General features: G+C 32.8%; 1 protein-coding gene across 2 annotated transcripts in view; it reads right to left on the minus strand.

Moving 5' to 3' along the window:
• The window catches only part of Ftcdnl1 (formiminotransferase cyclodeaminase N-terminal like), a 53,207-nt gene extending 43,280 nt beyond the window's left edge, over window positions 1–9,927 (minus strand). For both annotated transcript variants that reach the window (XM_048808250.1, XM_015481200.2), the window contains exon 1: window positions 9,923–9,927. The gene's annotated coding sequence lies outside the window, so the exon portion shown is untranslated. The remainder of the gene's footprint in view (window positions 1–9,922) is intronic.
• Between the last annotated feature and the right edge of the window lie 7,748 nt (window positions 9,928–17,675).

The raw sequence follows: 17,675 nt of genomic DNA on the forward strand, positions 1-17,675 counted from the left end.
ATATATATATATATATATATATATATATATATATATGTATATATATATATATGACTTAATTATGAAAAATGATATCTAGCTACTTTTGTCTTAATGAAGGAGCAGGGGAAACTCCACACAATTTCCAGAATTAACTGTTTTTCACTTTAATATTCTGGAAATGTCTTTACCTTTATAGATTGTGCAATGGATTACCTTTGCACAATTCCTCTGGTCTACTGAGCTCTGTCATGAAAAACTAGTAGAGAAGAATGTCAGCATACTGATTGGCTTAAATTGAAATTACTTGTTATATATCCTATTCATGAACAGCTGGAACATCTCAGGTAACAAGCCAAAAGTTAAATTCTATCATCTGCCCATCTCTTAATTCATTCCTTGCCTTACCTTCCACATGGTCATTTGGTTACCCTTTCCTTTATTATGGAACCAGACATCGAATAAAATGTTTTTTTTATTACTGTTAGTTATAGTGCAGATGAAAAGCAATTCCTAAAATAGACATTGAATTTTTGCTGAAAATTTGTTTTAATTTATGGGACTACACTTAGATTATTTCTAAATTTACAAAATGTATCATTGTATTCAGAAAACTGCTGGGAATGGTTAGACATCGTCCTCTGAATTTTTGTTGCATTGCGAGGTTTTATAAAGAAATATTTACTTAAAAATTCCAACCAATGGCTGGTGACTGCCAGCTTTCATTAAGAAAGATGATACATGTCATAGCAGTCAGTAGCATCCACTCATGCTCTGAACTTATAGGTAACTTTGTACTATTGTTGATGCTGCTATTTAATTCTCATAGGTATATACAAATGAATATCAACTGTTATTGACACCAAAATGGTAAGGAATATACTGTGTGCACAGAAATCAGCCACCCTGAACAGAAGCAGTCTTGTCCTCATTCAGATCTGTGTTCAGAGGCATCCCTTGTTTTGAAAGGGAGCCTTTCTGGAAAGGCTTTTACTACATATCTTAATGTTTGTCTTTTACTACATATCTTAATGTTTGAGGATACTTAACTTTTAAAAATGTACCTTTTATCACATGTAAATAGAAAATGTCAAATTTCTTGGGAAGGAATGGAAAAGGTGAATACTTTGGTGCTGATGTTTTTAATGTTTTCTGTATCCTACCTTGTGCTTCTCAGACATTATTCAACTCTTAAGTTGGAATTCTATGCTCATAGAAACATTTGAAAATAAAAATTCCTAGGCCCTCCGGCAGAAGGGATTTAGAGATCATCTGATAGTTCCTCAAAACCCTTCATTCAAGTGATGCCTCACCTAAAGCAATAAAGATGGAAGCAGAGCTTCTAAGGGACCAGGTGGTGAGGGTAAGCAGTTGGGGTGTCCCTGCAGTTCAATATTTTCCCCACTTCTACTTTTTCCAAGGCCCTTTCCTGAACCCTAAGGTGCCTTTGAAAACCACAGAATTTTTCTTTGGCCTTAGGTTCTTTTTAATAATCTGATAGAATGTTTTCATCTTTTAAAGATTAACTCTGGGGCTGGGGTTATAGCTCAGTGGAAGAGTACTTGCCTAGCATGTGTGAAGCACTGGATTCAATTATCAGCACCACATATAAATAAAATAAAGGTCCACCAATAACTAAAAAGAAAGATTAACCCTATATCTTGAAATGAGGGCCATAATGTGGTCTCAAAATGTAAGTGCTGTAGAAAATCCACATTACTTTGTAATTATTGGATGGGTTTTAATAATTCATCTGATGGAAAATAAATATGAATTGCTATTCAAATCTAAATGACCCATCAAAATTTTTAATTAATATTCAAGAAAATGTGAAGAAGAAACCAGAAGGATAAAGGTTTAGGGGAAGGAGGAAGAAGGATTTAAAAAGATGCAATCAAATAGAATAGACAATTATAGTTCAGACAACAAGCAAGGATGAAAGTGGTTAAGTTACTGTATCATTAACTAGTTTGGAAGACTGTAATACAGCCCTTCCCTTCCCAGTGCCTCCATCACTTTCAACATCAGTATTTTTAATTCATTTATTTTGGATAAGAGGATGGCAGTGTTCCTTAAGGGAGATTTCTGGGGTTTCTGCATTTTGTTTAGATATGGAGCCTGTTTTTGTTTTCTGCACTATACCCCCTTCCTTTTTTTCTTTTTTGTCATGTTATGCCATTCAATATTTTGATAAGAAATTTTGAATGAATGCAGAATTGTGTGCAGGAGTGGTTTCAGCCTCCCATATATTAAAGCTGAATTTAAATTACAAATACAAAAATATGTAATGGAAAATATACAATGAAAATGTTTTGTAAATCAGAAATAAATTATATCAGACATTCATTTGATCACTACTAATTTTACTCAAAATTCACACAATTGTTAATAGGTAGGTTTTCTTCATTTATTAATGGGAGACAAACTCTCCAAACTTTTATTTTTCTAAAACATGAATACTTTTGAAATAGTTATTCAAATTACAAAATAAATGTTAAACTACTTAAATCTAATTAAGTCTACAACTTATTGATAAAAGTACAAGTAGTAGAAAAGATTGAAGAAAATATGTTTTAAGAATTTATCCTGAGGGCAAACTCAATTAGTTATTTACTAATTGACAATAATAAACCAATTGGAGAACTGTGTATTCTGCAGAACTACTTGATCTTTTGATCTTCACAAGTATGTGCAGCCTTAAAACAAGCACCAAATATATTCATAGAATATATTTTATTCATTTTAATGAAAGTAAATGTGACAAAATAATTTTGTATACTGAAAATATATGATCTTTTCAGTATGATCTTTATAGAGAGGATTTTTAATGACAGTTGCAATAATAAATCTAATTGTAATATTTAATGTATCTAATGAATTGAATTTATAATTACAAAACAAAGTTTTAAAGCTAAAAGAAAATCTGACATGGATCTCATCAAACAATTAAAGGTGTAAAACTCAAACCTAAATAGGGTAAGTAATTGTCACATGTCTAATATCATTTTTCTACTTTAAATTTTAAGTATCTGGAGAATGAAGTTCAAGTACCTTCCCAGAGTGGCCCTGTTCAATTTTTGTTTTGGAGGGGTGGTTCTCTTTCCTTTTACCATCTTTCTTACTCATTATCTTAAAAGTACATGCTTATCAAACACACTTTGACTATTATATGCCTTTGGCTTTGTTTTGTGCTTTGCTCAAAATGTTATCTTCTACCTTCACCCACCTTCTCAATAAACAACCCCCAGCCAGTGAAGCCTTCCTGAATTCTATCCTTTTCCCTAGGATTCCCTGCATTCTTTCCTTGTTCCCAGAATGTCTTACACTTGGGAATGAAACACTGGTCACTTCATATGTTGTTACATTATTTCATAACCATTTCTCCCATTATATTTAATAGGAATACTATAATTCTTGTTTTAAAAAATCTCTGGAGCTTAGTACAGATTTGAATTAGATACTTTATAAAAATTTGTGGAAGGAATGTATTAATGGACTAATGGGCAGATAACTATATACATAAATGAATGAATGTGGAGGAATTAATGAATGAAAAAATCAAGGAGATGAAATTAAGTAGGTTGGGATTCTCAACCTTGGCATTACTGTTATCTTAGGGCTGAGTAATCCTTTGTTGTGGGAGGCTGTCCTTTTCATCCTAGTATATTTATCAGCATCCCTGGTCTCTACCTACTAGAAGCCAATAGCAACTCCCTCACTTATCCTCCCAGTTGTAGCTACCAAAATGTTGCCAGACATTGCCAAATATCCAACCTGGGGCAAAAATGTTCCTGGCTAAGAACTCCTGGCATGGGTAAAAGGATAAGAGGATGTAGTTCAGGTTGAGAGCAGGGATTAGAAATCTGGTCTCTGTTTCAGTCTAACACTTTTCTTATGATTTAGACTTACTGAGATCCAAATTCAATTCTTAATTTTATCACAAAATATTATTGTTTTATTTTGTGGTGCTAGCTCTCATAAAATATTCTTAAAACCTGAGGTCAAAAACAAAATTAAATTAAAAATATAATTTATGTATACAGTCTGTAGAAAGCAGCATTAGGAGTAAAGGCATGTCTTCCTTATATTGACTTATCCATTTTAAAAATAGTATTTATCTGTAGTTGATGTTATAAATGATACTTAGTTGACCCTGCCTAAAAGTTTGTTCCTAGAAGCTGTGTAGTTTTAAACATTTCTCTAAATGCCACTTTATAGCACCATCTTGTGGATCTTAGAGGAATTCATTGATTTCAGTTTAAAATATCTAGCTATTTCTCCACAAAGAGAGTGAAAGAGAACAGAGAAACTATTTTTAAAAACGAAAATACATTTTGCTTATTGAAATGTTTTACCAGACTCTGAATTAGGGACACAGGGAAATTTTACTTCAATTTTGGTATTCAGTCAAGATTTACTAACTGACTTCAAGTACAGCTTACCCTTTGGCCTTTGGAAAGTCAAATAACCACATACCTATGTCATTATCGTCATATCTGCATTGCATAAATTATCATCATGTACAGGAAAGCAAGGAAATGCCAACCAGGAAGGTCATCCTCATGTACTGTTTAATATTAGAACATTCATCTTGAATGTACAGATATGACTTAGAATTACAATTTCCTTCTATGCTAGCAGTATTAAAAAGCAAAGTGATACAAAATTAGGGAAGATTATGAAAGTTGATAACGTTATACAGAAAATACAAGAATCTTTAAACTGTTAAATTGAGAAACAGGTATATATATATATACGGAGGGGGAGGTGAATAAATAGTACAAATGTCCCTGTGCCATCATGATGTCAAACTTTTAAAATTTGATTGCTAATATTATAAAAATATAATTGAAATTGATTTATTATTTATAGGAAGTTCATTCTATGATGATACCTCCAATTAGTCTCTGGAAAACGTTGATCTAATACTTAACCATTTGGTATTTGGCCTCATTAGGTATTTGATATGCCTCTATTCTAAATCTGAAAGTAAAGTAAAATGTAAAGGAGATGATCCCAAACATAATGGATTTGAAGTGTCTTCCTCTTTTTGAAACATGTGAAATTTTCCCTTCTAATTTAAAAGAGAATATTCATCACAAAATAGCAGGATCATCATATACTAAAGGCAGTATGGGAAGCCTGTGTAGGATTTCTGATGTGGAAAAAGCATCTCTAACAGATGTACTTAAAATCTAATTTTATAGGCCAAATATTCAAATAATTAAAATTCTTATTTGTTTTTTCCATCCTGATAAACAATCTCCTTGTCTTGTCCATGAGATAAGCTTCCCAGAGCCAAATACAAAGATTCAGCAAAAATTTTGTTCCTTAATCATCTCCTTTGTTCACCTTTTCAAATAGAAACATCAAGACCTGTCAACCAGTTTCAGCCCGGGGCATCTAGGTATTTAAGCTCCATTCTTTTATAAAATAAGATACCATTATTTTACGAAATGGTGAGAAAGCAAGGGTAGTTAAATACAGAATGTTTTCTACAGTAACTTTCACATGATAGCACAGTAGATGACTTTGCCTGTCTATATGGTTGAAAATAGATGCCCAGAGGTGGACTAGGTCAGCAGTCTAACCACTAGAGCAGTAGTTGTAATGGTATTTAGCTCTATTTAACCCCACATTGCCTTTGTAAGAAGGCAATCACTGCTATAAATGTTTTCTGGCCTTGGGTAAACATACAGATGTCTCTGATTAATCAGACCAGAGATAAGAAGCCATATTTCTATGCCAGCCTGTCACCAAGTAAATAACATTGCACAAGTGGCTTCACCTCAATGCACCTTAGTGCCTTATATGTAAAATGAGGGAGCTGAATTTGGTGTTTTTAAATCTCTTTTCAGCTTAAAATATTAGCATTCTATGAATTGTCCTCTTGGGTAGGAACATAGTTCAATTTTAATGGTCTCATTCTGAAAGTAAGCACCAAATGATGTACAGTTTAAGTATCTATGCCACATCAGAAAGATTTCATTTTACTTGTAAATATTTCCTTAAAGTTTTAGAGAATATCTTCTAATTCTGCCATTCCAAAATCAAGGCTCTAATTATCTGAACCTTTCATGATATACATTCCTTTATAGTTTTCCTGAAGAGGCCTGTAGAACATGAATCCCTTTCAGTGTTTCACAAAGCAAATAACATTGGTTCTCACTACCAAGAACACTGTCTTGTTGAATATTCATAACAGCTAACATCATTTTAATGATGCCAGAAGCCATTTTACCTTTATTTTCTGCTGTTTTGGGCTTGATTTGTCATTTTCTTTTTGGCAGAAGTTTTTTGGGCTATCATTTCTGAAAATGACTTTATTTATTTTCCTAACTGTATCATTTATCCTGTCCTGACACAAAAAACATTTCTGAAAAGATTTGATGCTTCTCGGGATATCTTTTCTAACTCTTTTGTTTTATTGTATTTAATTATTTTCTCCTAGAAACAAATAACCTCTGAACTTAACATTAGGATGGCCATTTTAAAGATAAACGAACTACCTCAATACAATAATAAAGTACACTCAATGATTCAGGCATCTACTGTTTTCATTACTGTAGCTATCATTTCAGAATCTGATACATTCAATGAAAAGGTAAGCTAAAACTATTTTGAGTTTAAGTTAGAGGGTGTCTCCTTGTGCCACCTTGGTCAAATATGGTTTTGTAATGAGAGTCATGTTCAATAATCAATGGAATAAAAAAATATTTGAATGTGAGAATTAAAATTCATATATATGTTCATACATACACGTTATTATTTACAAGTAATGAGAGGATCAATGTAAAGATTGGAATCTGAGGCAAATAAGGAATAAGAAGGGATGACATTTTTATTGAATGCTAACCTCTTGATTTACCTTAATCTCTTACCTACTGAAATATGATACTAATTGTAAAACTGAAATACCAATGTGTCTCGTGTTGAACATCACCAACAGTTGTGGCAAAGGTGATCAGTCAGTAAATATCAAAATTAGTCATGATTTTAAATATAACCATGACATACTAGAATAAACAATATCAGAGTTAATATAATTTATTTATTGGACCATTATATGAAGTTAATATGATCAGATATTATGATTAAAACACTAAGCCAAAATGCTTTTGGTAACTGAGTTGATAACATTATATATTTTATTAATTCCATAATATAAAGCCATATATTTTAGTAGTTTATGTCATTAGCTGATGACAACTTTGTTACTACAATATTTAATAAAAGGATTTTTATATCATTGGTACTTTTTTCTCTCAAAGTTATAGAGTCATGTTATTTTTATTTTATTTACAAATTAAGCACATTTAAATTTTAACTGAGAAATGCTTTTAAAAGTAGGAATTAGACATATTGTGCCCAAAATATTGAAAAACATAATCCCTTTTAAAATATCTACCATCTCTCTCTTTCCTTTCTTTTTAATTCTAACTAGTTAGTTTCCTTTGAAGGAGTCTTTTGCCAATGTTTCTGCAAACTATTTTTGTTTGAAAATTTCAGGGTGGAATAGTTTTTTTAGATGAAGGAAACTGTATTTGCAATTATAGCTTATAAAGTAAAGAAAACCATAAATTTCCTTTGGCATCAATTTGACTGAAGGTCAAAATTAGATTTCCTCTTCCTAAAACATTTGAATTAGAAACCCCTCTTTCTGTAAGTAGAAAGATGCAGGGGGTTGGAGGAGTGGTGTCAGCTGGAAATTACAGAATATGCTATATGAATACTAGAGTTAAGGTATGATTTTTAAGTGAACAGGTCACTTAATTTTGACCTTGTCTGTTAAGTATTTTTTTTGTCTTATTACTGATAACATTTTATATTTTAATTTAATAAAAAATTGGCTTTAAAAATTTTGGATTGGGGCTGGGATTGTGGCTCAGCGGTAGAGCGTTCGCCTAGCATGGGCGGGACCCACGTTCGATCCTCAGCACCACATAAAAAAAATAATAAAGGCATTGTGTTGTGTCCATCTACACCTAAAAAATAAATATTTAAAAAATTTGGATTAATACGTTTAAGAGTTGAATCATTTATTTTCATATTAATTTGCACTAGTGATGGTAATAATTGCAAAGAATGGTATTGGGTCTATTAGACAATAGAATTTATTAGGTACTATGAAAAATGAAAAAAGTACTTGTAGAAAGAGAATTCCTGGCTCCTTAGGACCCTGTAATTTACAGTTGTCTTTAAAAAAAAAAAAAAAAAAAAGCTTCCATGACAAACATTCACAAATCAATCTTGATTTCTTTTCCTCTTTAAGTGGGAAAGTAGGGGGGTTGGGCTAGAAAAATCATCTCCTTTATTCTGATCATCTCTTTTAATCTTATTTGAATATATCATTTATGATGATATCTCAAGATAAATTAAGAATTCCAACACATTTCCTGTTAATTACTTAAAATATGTTAGACTAACATTTATGTATGATGTCACAAATCACTGAGCTGAGAAAGACTTGAGAAAGTCCTCTACTCTAAAGTTAGCAGTCTCACCTTCCTGAACCCTCACCATACAAGGCTCTGAAATATCCATAGAGAAGGAACACATGAGCCTTCATGATTCCATCTACGTATTTCCAGATCACTTTTTCAAGAAATTCCCCAGTACTCACTTTGCTTAAAAATTTGGCTCTGGAGCTGGGACTATAGCCTAGGAGAGCGCTTGCCTAGCACATGGGAGGCACTGTGTTCAATCCTCAGCATCACATAAAAATAAATAAATAAAATAAAGGGATTGTGTCCCATCTACAACTCAAAAAATAAAAGATATGGCTCTGTTTCAAAAAAAGTCCTCTGAAGAGGCAGAAAAATGTATCCCATGGCAAGGAATTAGACTTTAAGAGAAATGGAAAATCATAAAAGGGTTATTCAGCCACAAACTAAGATTAAATTCATTTAGTAAATAAACTTGACTCATATTCAATCAATAAGAATCCCATGAAAACACTATAAACTGATAATTCCACCATCTGAAGAAAGGACTGCACGTAAGTCTTTTCAGCAGATGTCTGCCATTAGGTAGATATAGAAGTCTACCTTAATTACTCAGCAATTTTACAAATAACTTTCTTGACTTCCTCAGACCTTGTCCAAGGGACTACAGAGATGTTCTGAGGACCATTTAGGCTTTGTGTAAAGAAAATGTGTATATATCCTTAGTTCTTCCCCAAGATCATCAATAATCTGGTATCAGTGATACTGTACCAATTTCCATCACAATTTCTTGCAGAGTTAAAAAGTATTTTTTATGTAGATACATAAAAATATGTAGATACTTTTAAAAATGTCCTTACTATGTCTATAAGATGGGCTTTTTTTAAGACTAGATGACATGTGTACACATTAGACAGTATAGATGTTTACTGTCAGTAAACAGTAGAAGGGTGTGTATTTGTTCAATTTTTATTGTAAAAAATTTCAAACACAAAAGTAGAGAGAATAGGATAGCAAGTTCTATGTGCCTAACTTCAATAATTATTAACATTATCCAATTTTAATTCATCTTTATTCATTTTTCCTTTTCCCCAGTACCCTACCTACCCTTCAAAGAATGATTTTAAAGAGAAGTCCAACTGTCATATTTTATTCATAAATATAAGAGGAGAATTTTGAAGTGAATAGATCACTAGGCTTTCTATGACTTATTTCTGTTTTGGGAGAGTTCAGGTTCACCAATTGGTCACTGTCAGAGAGCCATTTGCCCTCATGAATCCCTGATGACAGCCCTGGCTCCTTTCTCTCAAAGATCTTTGTGTATATTTCCTTCACCACCCACTGATCAGTGGTATTACCTACGGAATACCCATGACTACTCATGTTAACTTGGCAACTTGGTTTGAAAGGTGTCCAGGGGAATGAATCACTGTTCATTCACTCTTTCATTTGTGTTCTTGTCACTGGAGGTGCAGTGTTGAGCAAGTTAGACAAAGAACCTGCACTCCAGCTTATTTCCTACCTTTGTGAGCAAGAGACTTGGAAGACTACAGAGATTGTTGTTCCTGATTCCACACATTTTCCATCTGGGAAACTTAAACCCTCACAAAATTCCCATGAACTAAGTAAACTAAGTAAACATGTAAACTAATAATTTTTTTAAAAACCTGCACTTGCATGGGAGCTAACAAATTTTATTTGTGTCTGTCGCCACCTTGCTTGCCCAGATCCCAATCTCTGCCTTAAAGATTACTCTAGGGAAAGTGGTGAAAATGTGAATGACCACTTTTTCATCTCAAAATAAAATATCAATAGGAAAATAACCCAAAACCCTATGTCCAAAATGCATGGCCTTGAGAATGAAATTTCTAATTAGATGACAACATTAAGAAAATATGTATAAATCTCTACATAAAACTACTATCTTCATTTGGTAGCTATCATGTATTATTATCTTAAAATAAATAATGATTATGCTAAGTTAGCTCCTTTATAGATTGGCCTCTAATTTAAAAACTAATGTTTAGAGCTAGAAAATATATCATTGTTTTTTGCAACACTGAATGCTATTTAATTCACTTTGAATTTTCCATGCTTCAGAATTGACTTTCTTTCTTGACAGGTACTTGAGAGGCATAAACTTAATATTGGTCACACAGTATATACCTGTAATGAAAAAAAAATGTAAAATACTAAAAGGTTCTATGTAAAACATAAAAGGTATCTTCCGTACTTTAAATTCAACTGGCTTTAGTTGTTTATTTCCCCAATCAAAAAAATTAAATTATAACATGCTATAATATAAAGCATTTTCTGTCATTGCTTCTTTGGGGATTGAGAACATAAATGGTTTCTAATTTTAAAGATTTAATAGCTGGATGAATTATATTTTAAAATTCCCATTAATTTATTTTCAAATGAGTAAAACCCACAACTCTGAGAAACTGATTATTATGGGAGAAAAGGGCCTTGATTTGTAATTGTACCCAAATATGAAAGCCTACATTTTGTAAGCATAAAGATTACATTCTCTTCAAAAGATTTGCAAATTCTCATAGGCATATAACTTAGAGAATGAGAAGATTATAATTTGAAAAATTACAGATTTCATTGTTTTTTGATGTGTGAAACCTATAAACAAATATCAGGAGATTGTATTGCAAAACTTAAAATCCCTTGTTTAGTTTTCTAAGGGACAGTGCCCTATGTGGCTTACAACCCTGACTTAAAAGAAAAATGCAGTGTAATGCAAAAGACACTCTAATCACTGCATCTAATTACAAAGAAGAATAACTCTGTAAAAAATTTAAGTATCCTTGGGCAGGCGTGTGGTCTGGTGGTCAGAGCATGGGATTTCAAGTCAGTAGTCTAAATTTCTATTTTAATCACCACTTTTAAATTTTTCCATGACTTTGGGCATGACATTAACTTTATTTTTAAATAAGAATTTGAGATCTGTTCTTGATAATTACAAAGCAGTCTTGAAATTCTCTAATATAGGTACCAATCTAATTCTGTGAAATATTTATAAATGGACAGGTGCTTTCTTGATTTCTTTGTGGTAAAAAAACAAAAACAAACAAACAAACAAAAACCCTACTTAACAAAAAGAAATTCAAAAGTTTTCTATTTGTTACCATTTACCAGCACACAGTCACACTGCTATGCCCATGTGTTATTTCAAAGTCAGTTTAGGGCATTGATTTAACAATCAACTCACTGATATGGTGGCTAATTTTCATCGCTTTCCTCTAAATTACTCCTTTGCTTTTGAGGAAATGTCAGTCCTCAGTGGAGCCAACACTGCTCTTTTTATACCAATTGTTATTGTCACTCTAAGGAACTTGTACTCCACAGCAATGTGCCTGCTTTGTATTTTGTTTATGTGTAGTGTTTTTTAAGTGTTCCTCCAAGTGTAATAAGTACAGACAAATTACCATGTAAGTTTTCTTTAAACTACTGCTAGATTTCTAGGGATGAATGTAGGTAAGTGATTCAAATTTTAACATACTTCTATAAATCAATTACTACAGTAATTTTCACTGGGAATAATTAACACTTGAATTCAAGGAATGTGACCTGACTTACAGGACTGCTTTCTTTTGGCCTGGCCTGGCCCAGCTGGCTTGGCATGGCCTGGCTTTGCTTTTCTTTTTCTCATTTGCTTGCTTTCAGCAGATAAGTACTCTCTGTATTTTTCTGAGTATTATAATATTCTTGTTTGCTTTTTAGACCTAGTTTAGCTAGAATATGCATTATTGTTGGGAGAATACAGTACACAAATTTAAAACAAAGAGCAATATTAGGAAAAGTATGAGATGTTAATATAGCATGCAATGGGGTTTATAAATTTTGGCCTATATCTCAACCTCAGCAAGAATCCTCAGTGCCTATTCTGTTGCATACTTTCTAGGCAAAATGTGATCTTTAAAAACAGCAATTTATCAAGATAATGCTGCATGAAAGGAAATGGAGACCATTATGAGGCAAAGTAAAACAGCTTAAGGACAGATCTTGTTTTATGTTTCTCTGATTAGAAATGCAGTGTAAGAATGCCTTGCTAAAGTACTTAAAGCACTATTAAATGGTCCAAGTCTCAGGTGAGAAATCACTGAGTTAAAGGATCAAATCCCAATAGGGTCAGTTTGGTCTTCAGGCTTTACATAGGAGGAAAATTAGAAATTGAGCTTTCACTAAATTTGTCCTCTAGGGAAGATCTTAAAATGGAATCCTTGTGTGGTAGTTTGCAGTAGCTCTAATAGCTTCAGTGTCTGGATTCCCAGTGAATTTATATTAAATACAAATGCCAGGAAATCCAACTTATTAAATTCATAAAATTAAAGATATGCTTATTTTTATAAAAACCTGAACATTGCAGAAACTTAGTCCTGTATTTAGTTCTCTGAGGTTTACTTCTCAATTTCCTGCTTGGGCCTGTTCTTCAAAAATAGCAAGAAAGAGGAATTCTTTAATATGTCTTATTTTCTTATTCTTAGTTGTGAAACACTAAATTTTCCTCTGTTGTTATTTTTTGATTCTTCATGTTCTCTGGATTCCCAAATCCAACCCTCTTTTACTTCCCCACCCTCTAAAAATATAATGGAAATAGACTTAAAACAATAACTCCTACACCTATAATACCAACCCTCTGAGAAGAAAAAGGGGGAAACAATATTTAAAATATGGGAATAAATTCTGCCTTAACAAAACTAGGTAGGATTGGCCAACTTTTAGAATAGGGAAAGCAGGATTTTCACCTTCATTCATTTCTTCTAAGCACCTATTATAAAAATAAACTAATTCCATGACTAGTTTAGTTGATACTTGAACTTTCTCCAAGTTCGTATTTCCTCTTGTTAGCCCCAGGTAAATCCAGTACCACAGCATAATTTTTGAATTCCAATCCCAAGTCTGGTAGAACACTTTATACAGACATGGGACATTTAGCTTGCAATAAGGTCAGAAACCTGGTTGGCACTTTGGGAAAAGAGAGTCCTTCTGTTTTCTCAATGTATTGTTTGTAAAATTTGAATTTTATTTTTGACATAGCAAAGCTATCTCTCAAAGATCACTGTGGAATCAAATACTTATTTTAGTAATTCACCTTTAACTTTATCTATTTATTTATTTTAAATTGAAATGATTTTAAATTTATTTCAAATTTGAAAAATTCTTACGTTAGATTACTAACCATAAAATAAACTCTTAATTGTAGCTGAGAACCTTTACAGATGGTAACATATGTATTAATTGCCACTAAAATACTGTATTCTCTTTATTGATTTAGGCTTTTAAAATGGTACTAAGTATTATTTTATTAACTCTCACAATCACTAATATTTATCATTAGAGTTTTATAATGGAAATAAGTACTGTTAAGAATTAGGTTCAACTGTGAGGGACAGAAAACTTCAAATTATAGGGTTTAAATAGACTAGAAACATTTTTTGTCTTATAAAATCTAGAAAGCAGTTCGGGACTGGTATTGTGTGTTCATAGTTAGGCCTTCTTACCATCCTCAGTTTTCAGTTTCCAACTCATGCTTCAAAGTGGTTGACCTAGTTCCAGCTATTTTATTCATAGTCAAGGTAACAGGAAGAAGAAGAGGGGCATGCCCCATCCAGAACACTTTGTTGCAATTTTTGCAACCAGCATGTGATCATGACTCTAAAAAACAGAGTTAGCATACTAATAATTTTTAATTCTTTTGTTATTATGTTTGATTATATATCTCCTACCGTCAAAGGTAATTTTTAGGAAAAAACAAAATCATAACTTTCATACAGATATAAAAATTAACACATTAAACATTTTATATTACTCTTATAATAAGGAATCAGGCAGATGTTATGACCAGTTCAAAGGAGAAGTCAAACAGCAAAATTTATAAGGAATAATGGAATGTTGAGACGAATTGCAAATCCAACTAAATTGTCTTGTTGGATAGAAGGGGAGAAAGCAAATGAAATTCATACAAAACAGGACAGAATTTGCATATCTATCAGTTACCAACAATGAACAAAGGTCACAAAACAGCTCAAAGACAAAGAACAGAGCTATAATCTGATAATTCAGAAGAGTATACTATACAGGACACATAGTTTTTCCATTGAAATGCATTTCTTTTCTCAATCTTCCCTTTTTCTTTCACTTATTTTTTAAATATATATATATATATATTAGTTGTTGATGGACCTTTATTTTATATTTGGTGCTAAGAATCAAACCCAGTGATTCACACATGCCAGGAAAGCACTCTATCACTGAGCCACAACCCCAGCCTCCTCTTTTTTTATTTTTTATTTTTTTTTTGGTATTGGGGATTGAACCCAGGGGTGCTTTACCACTGAGCCACATTCTCAGCTCTTTTTTATTTTGAGAGAGGCTTTCACTAAGTTGCTGAGGATCTCACTAAATTTGCTAAGTCTGATCTTGAACACCATCCTCCTGTCTTCGCCTTCCAAGTCACTAGGATTACAGGCATGTACCACCACACCCAGCAATCTTTTCCTTTTCTATGAAAAAAATAATCTCAAGAAATATTGTCCTTGATCACAAAATAAGGTAGTCTCATTATATTTGAACTGATTATTTACATAGGTGTAACAAGACCATTGATTTTCTACATGAGCCTTCTTAAGTTTTGCTGAAGGTTTTCATAATTAATTTCACATTAAACTCTTCAGGTTAGGAAGCCAATCTAGGAAATATCACCAGATAGTCCTTCAGTATTTATTAATTTGGATGGATTCCTCTCTTTTCAAGGTCTCACAATATCCTAAGAGTACTGTTCCTACCAGAAAGTGGCCTTCCTTAATCACCTGTAAGGCTGGGAACTCTATAAGGAACTCTATAACTGGCTATAAGCCAGGTACCAAGCCAGTTTTACTGAAAAGATTTTATAAGCAATGGCACAATAAAATCAACCTTAGTTCCCTAAGTGTTTGATCATAAATGATTAAATGAGCATCATTCTCATATATGACATGTTCTGTGAGGCTTTGATTAGATAACTATTTTTTCAATCATGTCCTATTAAAAAGCAGGACACATTGAGTTCTTCCTGAAATAAGGTGTAACTATTTAACTGGACTGACCTATTCTCAGAGACTAGTTCTGTGAGATATAGTTCTGCTTATTCATCTTTGCTCCCATCTTGTGTTTTATTCCCTCTTTAGAGACAGCTTATCCTACAACTTTTAACCTGAATTATCTCCATAACTTCCAACTCAACTTTTATAATGAAACTTTTTGAAGTTTCAAATAGGAAAATGAAGGAGTCCAGAGTAGGCCACCCCAAAATATACTGTCCTGGCATAACAATTATTTTGAGCTGAAGGAACTGAGGAAAAGAGGCCACAATGTGAGAGATTAGCCTTCCCCCATCTACCTGGAGAAGAACATGAGTTCACTTTGTGAAGGTGTTCTACACAAGAAGAATATACAACATTATAATTGGAGACAAGATGGAAAAAAATGAGAATCTACATAAACAAACCTTACCAACTAGCATTTATCTACCATTAGTTTCCCCAAATAAAAGCTACCTGTAATTTGCTACCCTGGAAGCTCAAAGTTCCTTTCCTGATCTCCCATGTTCTTGGATAAGCAGAATTAATACTGTCAAAATGGCCATACTACCAAAAGAACTATACAGATTTAATGTAATTCCTGTTAAGGTAGTGATGATGTTCTTCACAGAAATAGAAAAAGCAGTTATTAAATTCATTTGGAAAAATAAGAGGCCCAGAATAGCCAAAACAATCCTTTGCATGAAAAGTAAAGCAGAAGGCATCACAATACCAGACCTTAAATTATCCTACAGAGCTATAGTAACAAATATGGCATGGTATTGGCTCTAAAACAGACATGAAGACACATAGTACAGAATAGAAAAAAAACAGAGACAAACACACATGAATACAGTTATCTCATACTAGACAAAGGCACCATAAACATATATTGGAGAAAAGATAGCCTCTTTAACAAATGGTGCTGGGGAAACAGGCAATCCATATGTAACAAAATCAAATTAAACACCTAACTCTCACCCTGCATAAAACTCAACTCAAAGAGATCAAGGACCCTGCACCTACTAGAAGAAAAAGTCAGTCCAAATCTCCATCATGTTGGCTTAGGAAATGACATTCCTCAACAAAACTCTTAAAGCACAAGAAGTAAAATCACAAATCAATTAAAGGGATGCTATCAAACTAAAAAGCTTTTTTTTTTTTTTTCACAACAAAGAAAACAATAAAGAACATAAACAGAGAGCCTACAGAACAAGAGAAAATCTTTGCCACCTTCACCTCAGATAGAGCATTACTCTCCAGGATATATAAAGAACTCAAAAAAATAAACACCAAATAAACAAATAAACCAATCAATAAATGGGCAAAGGAACTGAACTGACACTTCACAGAAGAAGAAATATGAATGATCAACAAATATATGAAAAAATGTTCAACATCACTAGCAATTAGAGAAATACAAATTAAAACTATACTGAGATTTCATCTCACTCGACTGAAGTTGAGTGACTAAGATGACAATATCAAGAATACAAGTAACCATAAATGTTGGCAAGGATGTGGGAAAAAGGTACACTCATACATTGCTGGTGGAACTGCAAATTGGTGCAACCACTCTAGAAAGCAGTATGGAGAGTCCTCAGAAAACTTGGAATGGAAACACCATGTGATCCAGTTATCCCACTCCTTGGCATATACTCAAAGGACTTAAAATCAGCATACTATAGTGATACAGCCATATCATTGTTCATAGCAGCTCAATTCACAATAGCTAAGTTATGGAACCAACCTAGGTGCCCTTTAATAGATGAATGGATAAAGAAAATGTGGTACATATACACAATGAAATATTATTCAGTCATAAAGAAGAATGAAATTATAGCATTTTCCAGTAAATGGATGGAACTGGAGACCATAATGCCAAGTGAAATAAGTCAATCCCAAAAAACCAAAGGCTGGATGTTCTCTCTGATATGCAGAGGCTATCTTACAATAGGTGGGGGAAGTTTTGCAGTGGGGAAGAGTGGAGGTTCACTGGATTGGAACTGAGTGGGGAGAGAATTGGGGGAAGCAGGGAAGATAGAAATGGGAAAGACAGTAAAATCGGATATATCTTTCCTATGTTCATATATGAATACCCAAGCAATATAACTCCACATCATGTACAACCATAAGAATGGGAAGTTATACTTCATGTATATATGATGTCAAAAGACATTCT

This window comes from Marmota marmota, unplaced genomic scaffold (assembly GCF_001458135.2).
Source record: "Marmota marmota marmota unplaced genomic scaffold, marMar, whole genome shotgun sequence".
Classification (NCBI taxonomy): Eukaryota; Metazoa; Chordata; class Mammalia; order Rodentia; family Sciuridae; genus Marmota; species Marmota marmota.